General features: G+C 45.5%; 2 protein-coding genes across 3 annotated transcripts in view; one reads left to right on the plus strand and one right to left on the minus strand.

The window, feature by feature from the left end:
* Positions 1–13868, minus strand: part of LOC105196627 — a 70375-nt gene that overhangs the window by 18101 nt on the left and 38406 nt on the right. The gene's annotated exons all lie outside the window — the stretch shown is intronic.
* LOC105196643 (gamma-glutamyl hydrolase) overlaps positions 1–13868 on the plus strand; it is a 59949-nt gene that overhangs the window by 4855 nt on the left and 41226 nt on the right. The window lies entirely within an intron of this gene.

Genomic DNA, 13868 nt, shown 5'->3' on the forward strand with positions numbered 1-13868 from the left:
AATCTTGTCATCGTGTATTTTTATCGCTCTCACGCTCGATGTCGACACCTGCATGGTAATGTTCACCTGGGCGTGTCTCGGCGTTGCCGAGCGCTTTGTAAACCCTCTTGCGAATACTATTCAAATCGATTCGAGAAAACTTGAAATCGTTATCATTCCCGTTGCAAGTGGTAAAACATCTTCGGCGAGTAAATCATATTGCTTTTTTCAAATGTATACATATTATTTTATAATCGGAGATCGGAGAAACGTGCGTGTAAGATATTATTACGAGAGCACTGAAAGTACATCTCCCTCGAGTATCATCTTGATCGGCGAGTTATCGCAGTTATAATTATCTAATTACACCTTACCTCCGTAACATCGTATCTGAGCTATCCATCGAAACTACAATTCTCTTGAGTCCTCCTCACTTCCAATTGCCTTCGCCTATCACGAAGTAGCAAAGCAGGCACGGGCAGTTCGTCATCGCGTAAATACGGCTACCGTAGCTTCGCGCAACAACCTTCTCCCCCCTCGTCCTCCTCATCCTCCGGAGGGAGGTCCATGGCGGATGGAACACGGAAGGTAAGTGGAAGCGGAGAGTTGAAGGGAAAAAAATGAATTCAAGTTCAGGGCAAGAAACGAGTTAACGACGAAAAGGAAGAGTAGGAAGGGAAACGCGAAGGAGAGATACCACGCCGGCCGGGCGAGCCGTGAGCCGCGCAGCTTAATGACGCGAGAAGCTCGTCGGGGAAATGATTTCAGCCTAGTCGCGCCGCGCCATCGCGATGATTATTCTCCTTCTTTGTCGAGTCGCGCGCTTTTCTCTCCGTTTCTCGCTTCTCGCTTTTTCCGAGATGACATCTCTCGCGCGATTTCTCTCTCTCTCTCTCTCTCTCTCTCTCTCTCTCTCTCTCTCTCTCTCTCTCATTCTTTCTGTCCTTTTGCTCATCTCTCCCGCATTCTATTCCGTCCCCTCCTTCAGCCCCGTTCAGCATACTTGAAGTGAACTACTACTACTTCCATCTCGCTTCTTCTTCCCCATTCTTGGATCTCGGTCGGCTTAACGATTCTTTCTAATTCGCCTCGCCGGATCTTTTTTTTTAAAGCCTCGTCCTTTCAGCAGAATGACGTGCGTCTTTGCTACATGAATATGTATGAAAATACGGACGTATATATTTTACCTGTTAGCTGGAAACGTCGATGATCTCATGATTATTAATGTCTTCATACAATACACATTTTCTCGCGTGAATATTATTAGACCGGATTACCGTTATTCGACGCTTGACTAATGATCGTAGAACGCGACAGCTGGCGACCAACATTACGGCTGGTCAAGAAAAACCACCTGATTCTTCTCGAAGCAAAATCAGGCAAATCCTGACGCGTTCCGCGTAACTAGCGACAATCATTCGCATGCAAACATTTACAACGCGTTGCGTATTCGAGAGCGGCGCAATTGTGGGGGGGTTTTCCCGGCCCCATCGATCACTGCTCTCGTTGTTCGGGAAAGTATACTCGCGAGATTGGTTACCAACGACCTTGGATACTAACGCTTACGGCTCTTAAGCGGTGACTACTTTTCGTTTAGACACGCATGTTTATATAATCACGCGAAACGCAACGCAACGCAACGCATGCAACAAAACGTTATTACAGAGCCTGCGTCTGATGATACGATTTGCTTACGAGCTCACGCGGAGAGAACGAGATTTGCCTGTGAAAATAATTACGTTCATTTCCTACGTTCACCCGGCTATTCTTTAGCGATTGCCTTGGGAGCGTGCAAACAGCTGGAGTGTAGTATTTTTTTCAACTACAAAAACAGTTAAAAATTTAAACATCTCAAAAGAAACTGACACTAGTTTAATAGTGAAAATACATTTACAACACTTGCAAAATAAGTGAGTCTATGCTTTGAAAATTTATCCAGCTGACGGATAACATTATATAATACAACATCTGTACATATTATTAAAAAAAAAATCTAAAGTAATTTATCATTTCTAGATTCCTTTTTACCAGTACGGTAGTTTTTTGCGGCAGCGCGATTATGTAAAGTCAAAAGAGTGCCGCTTTGGGGCAGAAGATTGACGCGCAACCTCGCAAGGACTCTGGTGATGGCAGGAGATTACCGCGGGGGGGCTTCGGTAAAATCGCCGTAAACGTTCCGCGTTCTATCTCGACGCGATTTCTTTCCGGCACTCACGCGCGGCTGCGGGCAAATTCTTCGGGACGAAGAACGCGCGGATCGACGCGTGCTTCTTCGCTCGCTCGCTCGCTCGCTAGCTCGCGCGCGTGAGTTATGCCGCGCGTTTACGAGCCGCGCCCGGCCCGGCTTTTCCCAGCTCGCATTTACGAGCTCGCGAACGCCGGTAGCGGGCTTCTTCTTCTACGCGGAAAACATCTTCGCCGGGGATTTGCTCACGAGATTGAATGGCCGTTCCCGCGATTATTTACGGCATGCCCCATTGGAACCACGCGGAAACCAGCCCTTCCGCGGGCATCCGATGGGTATTGAATAATCGTGGGAGAGGGATCCCCGCCGTGATTCAAACGTCGTCCTTCCTCTCCCGTCTCCTATGATGCGGCTCTGTGCACTTCCTGCACGCCCAAGTTTGAGCATAAATCCTAGCTATGAACGTCACGACGTATAACTTAATCCCTGAACCTCGACCGTGACGCTGGCGCTGGCGCTGGCGCTGGTCGGGTCGAGGTTTCTGATCTTCCGGATAGCCTATCCGGATAGTGGATTTATGGGAAACGTCCATCACACCGACAACTACGGATAGTTTTCCTAGCCCGAGAGAATCGGGTATCCGATAACGCTAATGCGCGAATGAAAATCTCTCGGGGGATCGTCTGTGTGTGACTTCATGGATAATGGTATTTATTCCCCGTATTATCGTGTAGCGTTACCTCGTCGTAAACCATCGTGAGCTCTCCCGAATCGAACGATCGTTTTTATCTAATATTTTCTCGCGATGATAAATGCGAAATAATTAAGAAGTGCTTATTTAAGTTGGATTTTCTAGGCGAGTCGAGCGAGACAGCCTCGCTCGCTCCGCGAGAGAGGCGCGCAACAAGCCGTCCGTCGAGATAAAGGCCTTAAAAAGAAGCAGAAAACGCCGGAATGACGCTCGGGGTCCGGTATTCCGGATAATGCGGCACGACGCTCGCGGTCTCGGCGCCGCGCCGCGCCAGCATTGTCCCCCTGGACAGCCCGGACTCGGAGGGACGACGTCAGAGCGACGAGGATCGATGGCACTGGAGCGCTGCCGGATAGAAAAGGGCCGCCGAGTCTCTTCGGTAAAAGCGGAGACCGGTCTCTCTCTCTCTCTCTCTCTTTTTTTTCTTTCTCTCTCGTCGTCTTACGGCCGGGTATCCTTGCGAGAGCAGCCGTCCTCAGCTGGCTTGGAAAAAACCAGTCGAGGTGCCTGCTCGCCCTCAGTCAGAGGTCAACAAGGTTGAGAGGACCTATACGCTGATCCAATACACTCTCAAGAGCATCGCGCGTATACCTGTATACAGTGGCTCTCATGGAGAAATTAAGGGGACCGCCCGTCGCCACCGTATCTCTCAGGTTTCCTCCAAGATCCGAAGAAAATATCGCCAATTATTATGCATGATCGTGACGTATTATGATGTCTGAATTGTCATGGACCGATTATTTATTTAGCAATTAGGCGCGCGTCAAAGATACAAATACGTTGCGTTTGCTCTTGTTACTTCGAGTCACCGTTCATCATTCGACCGTTTTTGTTCATTTAAAAGCAAAAGTTCTTTAAAATTGCTGATCTGATCGTTTCGAAGCGACGACGCATCCGCGTCGAATATTCGTCGAGTTAATGGAAAGTCTACAAGCCCGCATTTAAGTTCAACTTAAACTGCAGAACAATGGGTCGTTTAACGAAGAGTTGTCGTAGTGGACGGCTGCATCCTGCACTGTGTGTGTGTGTGTGTGTGTGTATATGTGTGTGTGTGTGTGCAGAAAGCGAGCAGCTTCTTTTCCGACCCTTACAAGGTTCGCAGTACCTTGTAGTCGTCACGTATGCAACACAGGGATTCTCAAATCGACGTCCATGATGAGAGGAGCCTCGATCGATTGACATTTTTCGCGCAGCGACCTGATCAATTTCCTCTATCGTTAAAGTAGAAATTAATTGTGTATTAAATTTTGGAAGAAAATGACTTAAGGATGAAACTTTGCCACGCGAGCGTCTCGCCGGTCTCGTGTCGCGGATGACGGGAGAGTCAGCGGAGGATGAGAGAGCACAATGCGACTGATACGGATCTCGTTCGTCACTCCTCGCGATCTTCATTTATCGCTTACGCATCGTGAAGTGAATCGGTCTTTTCCTCCCGATGCAGCGGTGGTGAGTACGGCGAACCCGTGCCCGTCGTGAAAACGTAACGGGCGGTGTAACGGTGTTACTATTAGAGGCCGTAACGCACCATGACAGAGAAGACTCCCCGTCCGCCGCGTGTGACTTTTTTTTTGCCAAAGGGTAAAAGGGGGAAGGGAGAGGAATGAAAGAAAATGATAGCGCGCACTCAAGTATGTGCGACTACCTCGGGCGAGATACCTAGATTCAACAGCTCGTCCCGATTCCCGATTTCGCGGATGAGAGCCAAACGGGAAAAAAAGCGCTAGGCGCCCGTTAGATAAATCTGTCGGAGACACGCATCGTGTGTAAGTGGCGGTCACGACAATCGTTGCTCTCGTCATTACTCTGCATCTCGTACGCGACATTATGAGTTATCAAAATATTTCACGCGCCCGTTACCGTTTGCCCGCGCGGTGCATCTACCTGCAGCAACGTTTGACGAAACGTATCGAGGTCTCTAACTGTTCAAAGTAGAAGAAGCGCGTTACAATCATAGAATCGTTAAAGCTATATAATCATTGCGAAATCACCGAGAAGCAAAACTTGAAATGTGATTTTACCGTTGCGAAAAATATTATGTTATTAAACTAAATAGAGATGATGCAACAGCAACACATGGATAAGTGTTAATGTCGATCATCGAACGGAATCTTGTACTTGATCATTTGCGCGAGTTCGTTTCATATATTTCGTTTTTAGCTTTCGAACCACACACACACCCCGGCCGATTACCATTCGATCTTGTAATTTGTATCGCGCAATTTTGCCGAGGCTAAAAATGCAATTTCGCATTATTAAATTGGTGTATAATTTAATATAGCTAATGCTAAATAAACATTTTACGTCGCGCTATTATACTTAATGTCGTAATCGCTCTGATTGTATAGCTATTGTAATTAATATAACATTATATCTTTCTACTCTACAATAAGTGGAGATTCTAAAGAATAACAGGCATTGAAGAAATTTGCCAATGATAGCGAACGTTTAATGGGCGGAACGAAAAGTCGCGACTTGTTCGGGCGAAACGAAAGAGGTGAAAGTCGACCATTAATTCCCGGGTTCCAGCCAAAGATACGCCGGCGCGGCGGCGTGTGGGTAAGGTAATCGCGAGATGACCATGTTGCGCATCAACGAGTCCTTTCTCACGACGTTTCCTTACGCCAATGATTATACGGCGCGTAAGAGCGCAAAATTATAGCCGCCCATGCTTCAAGTGACGTTGATCCTCGAGAGACTTTGTTTGTACATTTTGCAGAGTATCGCGAGCCCTTACACGTTCATAATCTCCGCCTGAGTCTGTACTTAATCCGTCAGAAAAATATTGTGAGCGCGTGTTGTTTAGACGTGACGGCTATGAAGCATTTAACCAGGGAATTACCATATTTAATTTCCGCTTCTAAGCGGTATCTACGATCTATCGAGATTTATCTTTTAAAGCTTTAATATTCGAAAACAATAAATGTTACGCGGGAACGCACATTTGATTTTGTCTCTCTTGGACAAGACAGAGCGCCGATAAAATAAGAGAAAAATCAATTTTCACGGTAGATGAATCAATTGCTCGCGGACTCTTGCAATTTTTCCAAGTTTAATCGCAAGTCGCGCGCGCCGCCCGCGCGCCGGGCACGCAGCCCTTCGAACGGTAAGTGTAAATGAAGCAAAAAGGGCTGTCGCTAAGGGAGCGATCGGCGATCGGCGAGCTGGAGGAGGGAGGGGGGGGGGAGAGGGGTAAAAGCGGCATGTAATTTCCAAGCCTCGGGGCTACGATTTTACGATTTAATTGGGCCTCGAGGAGAGGTATGGCGGTTCGTCTGTAACCGGTGGTTACCTCACTACTAGGAAGATATTATCCGGCCTTTCTGTACCTTGCACGAGCGGGCAAGGGCACCGTTCGCCCCGGCTTAATGGCAGTGGTGCGAGAGGACGCGCGCCGCCTGCTGCGTAGACGGATACGGTGCGAGATGTACCGTCGGAAGGAGAGACGGATGCTGCTTTCCGTCGAACAATAACATCGCGCTTCTCGACTTATTGGCCTTTTTAATTATCTCGCTACGCGCGCCAGCCGGATGGATCATCATCATCACGAATATTCAACGTTTATATTTTACGGTTTGCGTTTTCCCGCAGAGAGAGAGAGAGAGAGAGAGAGAGAGAGACGAGTAGACTAAATTCAATAACTTGGACGCGACGTGTGCGTGTGTGGCAAACTTGGTTATTTATCAAACAAATAGCTCTGTAGTAACGAGTAGACGTACATATGTCTCGCACTTTTATCTTTATCTGTACTTTTTACATGTAGAGAACATATCGATACTTAAAACCCCTTTTCTTTCTGACGGCCGGATCCGCGATATCGTATTAATTTGAATAATTACTTGGATCGGTGAAACGTGAATCGAACGGCGTTCTCGAACAAGTGGCTGCGGGTGGGAAAATCGTCCGTAACCAAGTGCCGGATAGTCGGTGAGCGGGAAAATGGAAATGGAAACGGTTATCTCGATGTTGAGCAACGTGTGTTCCGTGAAACTTGTGAGAAACAACGGCGTGGCGCTGCACCGCACCGGTGCGGTGCGGTGCGGCTTTCCGTCGAGAACGAGATCGCGATTTTACGGGGGAAGATACATGAGAACGAGAAGCAAGAGAGTGAGAACGACCATCTGGCCGCTCTCGCGAAGCGGCTCGACGCCAACCGCCAACGGCGAAAGCTAAACGGCCGGGTCGTTACACGTACGCGTTACATGCCTAATGCGATACTCGCGATAATCGTACCTACCTACGCGAAGCTCGCTCGTATCCCCCCGTCGCGAAACTTTGAAAGCCCCATCGTTCGATCGTAATAACTCGGCTACGTCCGATTAATCGCCGGCTACCGCGTGCACGCGCGCGAGCGAGCGAGCGAGCAATTGCAAGTGTCTGCGCGTATGCAGCTGCAACGGCGATGCATTCGCAAGGTCGTAGTCAAGGACACCCCCCGTGCCAGGCTGCGCTGGAGCAGGATGCCAGAGACGCTCTAGCCGCGAGCGAGTCTCGCGCGATTCGCGCTCGATGCACGCGACACACATGATTTAGCGTATATATCCGTGCGCAGGGCCTCTCTTCGACGTCCTCCTCTCTATAATTCCGCCGCGCAACGATTCCGTTAATAATTTTTACAAAGCGAAACCGACACACGACGATGTATCACGCTGACAGTGACACGCTCGCGGGATCGAGAGGCGACGAGTCGCGATAATTGAATCGCATCGAAACTAGCTAGCCTCCGCGACCGCATACGAGCGGTTATACAGGCCCGTGGAATAAAGTTATCACGTCGATTAAGAGCTATCGTTAATATTAATCTTAATCTTTTATCGCAAAGCACGGCGCCGTATTCGCTCGCTATTGACACCATTATTAAGATGACATAATCTCCTTCCGTACCTCTCTCTCTCTCTTACGAGTAGATCAATGTTGCTAATGAAGAATTTATGCAACCATTCAGCCGCCACTGTCGGCGAGTGCGCATCGCGCGATTAGCCCTGATGCAAGATGCATATTGCATCAAGAATTCCTGCATTATTTTCATGCAATTTTATTCTAATGTACCTAATATAACTCTCTGCTCTTCCAGTTATTAGTAATTTTAGAATAATAAATTTAAGACGCTTCAAGCACACACATACCTAGTCGTATCTCTTTTTATATAGTTTTATTTTGCATTCAGCGAAAACGATTACGAAAATGACAGGCGAGAAAACCGAGAGTATTTATCTTTCTCGCAAGTACGTGCATTTGCGCATTTTTACGTTTGTCCAGATAAACGATGAGCCTTTAAATAATCAAATTTGTTCCGGTCACACGAGTGTGTGGCTTGTAAAGCGCAAGAACGTTTCTTCTTGTTAACAACTGTGCCTTAAATTAACGTCATTCGTTAGGTTTCACGTTCTAAATTAGTCGGTGGATTTTCTAACGGAACGTCAGTAGATAAATTAAACGTATAAAGTCAGGGTAAAATAAACGCGCGCACGCCGCAGGTAGGCGGCGCATAAACGGCGAATGCGTTGTACGCATTGTCGAACTGGTCTGACTACCTCTGGCGAATTTTTTCCTCCGTGATTTGGTATCCTCTTTGGTCGAGAATTACCGAGCTGATTTTACGCGCGTAAAGATCATCGGTCGTGATACGAATCCTCTCAAGGCGAAAACTATTAAACAGGATTTAGGTGTGGAAAAATCAACACGTATTAAAAGCTAACAATATTCAAAGATATTTCAAAGAGAAAGAATTAACGGAGAGAAAAAAATGAACTCGAAACAAATTGTCTTATATAATGACGAATTACCTGCAGGTGATCCATTTTTTTTAAAGATATAAGAGAAAGTTGCTGATTTCGACAGACTGACCACTTAAATCTCGCGTTTGTGGCCATTTCTGGCGAGACGAGTCTACCTCTCAACGAAATTTCACACGATTCCTCTTGGCTAAAAAGCATCACGAAATTTCTCGACAGCCGTATTAACGTTATAAAAAACCATGCTTCGTATCTTTGTCTCAGTTGTATTTTTAAGATTAATAGTAAATTCAAGATATTTCAATTATTTTGTAATAAATTTTAATATAATTGTAACGTTTCATTAGTTATATTTTTTTTTATTAAATCTATTCCGTCGATTAAAATAAAAATATTTCTTCACACTTTGCACACATATTTGTATGCAAAATATATCTTAACGACGAACCTGTTCGAGGAACTTTGAGAAAGCTGCGAGAATTTATATAAATACGAACGCGCACTCAAGGATACAAATTAAGCCGACCACGGACTTTTACTTTTACGATAGTGGCGTGGGCAAAGCTCGCGTCACTGCCTTTAAGATAGCAAACCGGCCCACTCAATGCTCAACCCAAGTCCTCGTCGCCGCTAGTAAATTTGCAAATGGGGAAAAAAACAAAGAGCCTCGTAAAATTCATAAGAAGACGATTTTACATCTCAATTCTCGCGGATCTTATTGCCGACCTCCGACGCGAAATTATTTATGAAGAGAATTCCGAGAGGTCGTAAGAGCTAGAATGTATTAAAACGCGATAACGCAGATTTGAAAAAAAAAGTGTCTGTGTATACCGTTTCATTTTGCGTGCTAAATACAAAAACTCCTTAGTCTTGAGGGTTCCCAAGGTTGATGAATTCATCGAACAATCATGAGAATTGAATTTGCGTAATTGAATTTGCGTAATTAAATTTGAGAGTGTGACCTTTGACTGTAATTCTTCTGCGCGAATCCTTCATTGCGTAAGAAGACATCGAATCGCGTGTATACATAAGAATGCACTTGAAGACAATTACGTAAGGATCACGCTTGATTGCCATATTAGTCCGCCTCTTCTCACGTACTATTTCGTCAAAACTCATCCTACTTGCGAATAAAGGTGAGAAAGAGAGAAAACCCGACCTAATTTTGAAAATTTCAATTTGTCACTTGCAAAAACTGTGATTTTAGTCCTCTTCATTTTCTCCACTCCAAAGAATTTGGAGAGTAAGTCAAATCAAAATTATTATTACATTTTTATTGCATTCTAATCTTCGCGCTTTTTTGCTCGGACATAATCCGCGCGACGACGAAACGGTCGAACGGGCGCAAGTTTATGCGAGAACACCAAAGTTGCATGTACGACGGCGATTTAACGCACACGCGCGAAAACGAACGAGACGCGTGTTCCACGTTCCACGGTGCGGCGCGCGGCCGCTGCCCACGATGGTTCGCGTTCGCGACGCCCACACCGGTGAGAGAGATCCGTCCGAGAATCATCGGGAACCGCTCGTGTACGCGGAGGTCAAAGACTCCCCCTCACCTTATCCGACCTCGTCTTACGAGCGAACGGCGCGGCGTCGTGCCGGCCGCGAATTATTGTTCCCTTCGGCGTGCCAGCCCTTAAATTATGCAGCCTCTCGGTGTTGGCGGTAGGTGTTGCTGCCATTAGACGCCAGGAGAGAGAAAGAGAGAGAGAACGGAGAAATGTGTGCAGTACCTTTTCCTCGTTGGAAATCCGTCGTTGCACCTTCGCCCTTCCGAGGTGACCGCCGTGTGGATGACGCGGAGAAACAGGCGGCGCGACGCGGCGCGGGCTATTGTACACACGTGTTGGGTAAATAAAATTGTCAGGTGCACGCTCAGATGCGTCCGCATCAAAGCGAATTCCCGGCACACTGCGCATCGCGTGACTAACGTTCAGATACGAACGCGACGACAAATGCAATTCCGGTGAATTCAATTCGTTAAGCGTTAATGATGCGATCCGCCGCTAATAAAGGTACGAGTAGCTCGTACGTATCCGTCGTAATAAGTATTTCGTTGAGATATGAACTCGCGAGAACTGCGCGCCTGTTGCCTTGCTGGTCGCAGCGTACTTTAGCTCATTGTCGGTACATATGATTAATACATCAATACGATTTGCGATTAGGACGTATCGCCTTAACTCGCCTTATTACTCATCGTTACTGTTTCTAAGCTCCAGCATCCTCGATGAAAAGTACGTTATCGTCACCGTGATTATTATCGGGGAGAGGAGACTCCCCCCTTCGAGCGCTGAACGCTTCTAATCATCGATACTGATGCGGTTCCGCGTCGCCTCGGGATCCGCTCGGCCGCGGCGTTATTATCGGCACCGATCGAAGGTGCGAGCGATTCGTTAAAGAGAGTCTCTAGCGTGCCTCGCATCTGCGTTGCAAAAGAGGACGCGTAAGGACGACAGCTGCGAGCTACGTCGCGTCGTCTCTCTCTTTCTTTCTCTTTCATCTGCTCCTCCGCCGAAGATATCGCGTTAGTCATATGCCGAATGTGATTCACAGTCGTGCATTATACACCCGGCGCGGCGCGGCGATTACTGCACACCCTGCACATCCTTGCACAGGCGGTACTTGGCGAAACGATGCGTCCGACGCACTGTTTATGCGTATTTATGCGAGAGTTCCGCGGAGCCCGCGGAGGGAAGCCGACGATTAGAAATCCAGCACATGCTCTGCGTCACGCGACACGTTTGCTGCTCCATTATATCCACCCGGAGGGCGTAGGCGCGACTATTCTACATGAACGAAATCGCATCGGTACCGCGGTGCGACGCCTTGCGTCTCGCGTGAGAATGATTTACGAGAGCTCTGCGAAATAAATTGTCAGATTGCATTTTAGTTACTTATCCGCGAGATACTACCATTAAGATGCAGTTCCCGATGTCCGTTTCCTTGGCCCGGAAGAATGAGTAAGCAAGAGGCTACGAATTCATTTACGCAGTAATATCGCGTATCGCAATCATCTCTCGGCGTCGGACTTGCTCTCGCGATTCTTATTGTTAGACTATAGAGCCAGGTCGCGAATATTTTTAACGCTCGGTTCATTACGGGCAAATGAAAGAAGGAATCGAGCAGCAGCGGCCCGTTAAAGTTACAAACGGTTTTGCGTGCAGTGTGCGCGCGCTGATATTAAGACGCTCGTACAAGATGTGTCAAAACCGGTGAACGTTACTGTAATCATAATCTTTAGTAGAGGAGAAGAGAGTAATATGGCAACCATTTTTATTTTATTGAATAACTTTGTTTATAATTAATATTTTCTATTGAAACTTGCACGATTACATTCGTCAGAGTGTTGTTTGACAGTCTAAACTCAAAGTAATGAAATATTTATTATTTAAGACGTGATTTATAAAAATCTAATGCACTGCATAATCGGTGGAAGAAAAAAGTGGTAGTAATATGGCTATATAAAAATGATTTAAAAAAATTATTTTAGTTTAAAAGAAACACAATACCTTGTTACAAAATTATATATTTTTAATTTTCTATTGTTTCGAATGTTTCTGTTTTAGAATTTTCCTGCGCTACCAATAGAAATATCATTTTATCCCTGTCTGACATTAAACCACGAGCGTAAAATGATGGTCTCTAATGTTTCTGAATGATTTATCGAAGAAATATTTCATAAAAATTTCGCTTAAAAAATCATATCAACAAAATTCTATGTTATTACTTTAACTTTGTATAACTCGAAATGTGTACAGCCGAATAAAAAGTTAAATAATAAAAAAACACTCGAGTGTATGTACCTTCGTGTGATAATACACTCAAGTTTAAGAATAATGAAGAAGTACGCGTGATTAAAGGTTAAAAGTATACCTTGAAAACGTTTAGAAGTGCTCAAAAGTGAAAATGCCTTGTAACAATTGTCAGGTATTATGTATTGGCATGTTAGCATCACTAAAAAAACAGCGGGTTACTAAACGAATAACTCCATAAGCAATTGTTAGAAAAAGTCATCTAATAACGGAGATAATAGGGGTAGCCATATTGTCAACAGCAATCATAATATCCTCCTCTTCTCCTCTAACGTCAAAAGTGTTTGATATCCTGATTTCGTAAACTTTGTAGAAAAATAAAAGTAATAAGCTTTTGGCAAATTTGAAGCTTTAGAAGAGAGAATTTCGATATTCTCTGAATAATCTCAAATGAACTCTATAAGAGAATCCTTCATTGAAAGTTCAATTACAAAGAATGAGAAATAATAATGGTCTCTTGAAATTATATGATAGCGTTTCCTGATAGCTAATTGGCCGAAGGCGAAAACATCCGTTTAATCAGCGAAAGGCTGCGTGTTGCAATTAAAATCACACCCATTCCGATTCCGGTACACCCTGTATATCTCTCGTAACGCCCGCAAGAAGAAGGGAGTAAGTCCGGTCACATAACGGTCCAGTTATGGCATGGCGAAGAAGCGATCTGGCGATCTCTCGCCTCGACACACGATTCCCCTCGTTACACGAACGTGTCCTCCACCATCAACCACCACCATCATCATCACATCATCGCCACTGTATTTCCGTCTACCACTTTGCCTATCCCCCCGGCCAATGCTGATGCGCCTCGTTTCTTCGAGCGTGTACTCGCGCGTGTATTCACGCCTCGATATTTCTTTCCTTTTTTTTCCCATCGCCGACGAACGTACGGACGATCGCGATCGTTGCGGCGACCGCGATACGTGTCGAGATACATTCGACCACAAACAACCAAGTTTTTTCCCCTCGGTGTGTACACATTGTGGCTGTGATAATAATAATAATAATAATAATAATAATAATGACATAATGACGTAATAACAATAGTTGCGATAACATTAGGCATGTTAATAGCGCTTATTCGCGTGACTGTTGCGATAATATCGCGCTTGTTACATGGGACTGTAACTACGTACAGGATTTCCTTCCTCGGAAATATCCCGCAGCATCTTTGTTACGAGTGTTTATGTTCGTCTGTTTAATTTTCATCACGCAATATTAGCAGTAACAATTGTATTAGTTTTAATCCTCGTCGTCATAATATGTCATATAGCTAATACTTTTACGGAAATTTTTTATTTTCTCAACTTACTTGACTCTCAACTTTGTTATACACCTATAATTTACTTACAAATGTGCGTAAGAAATATGATTGTAATCCCGACCGGAAATATCGTAATCGCGAAGGC

Source organism: Solenopsis invicta, chromosome 6 (assembly GCF_016802725.1).
Source record: "Solenopsis invicta isolate M01_SB chromosome 6, UNIL_Sinv_3.0, whole genome shotgun sequence".
In the NCBI taxonomy this organism is placed as follows: Eukaryota; Metazoa; Arthropoda; class Insecta; order Hymenoptera; family Formicidae; genus Solenopsis; species Solenopsis invicta.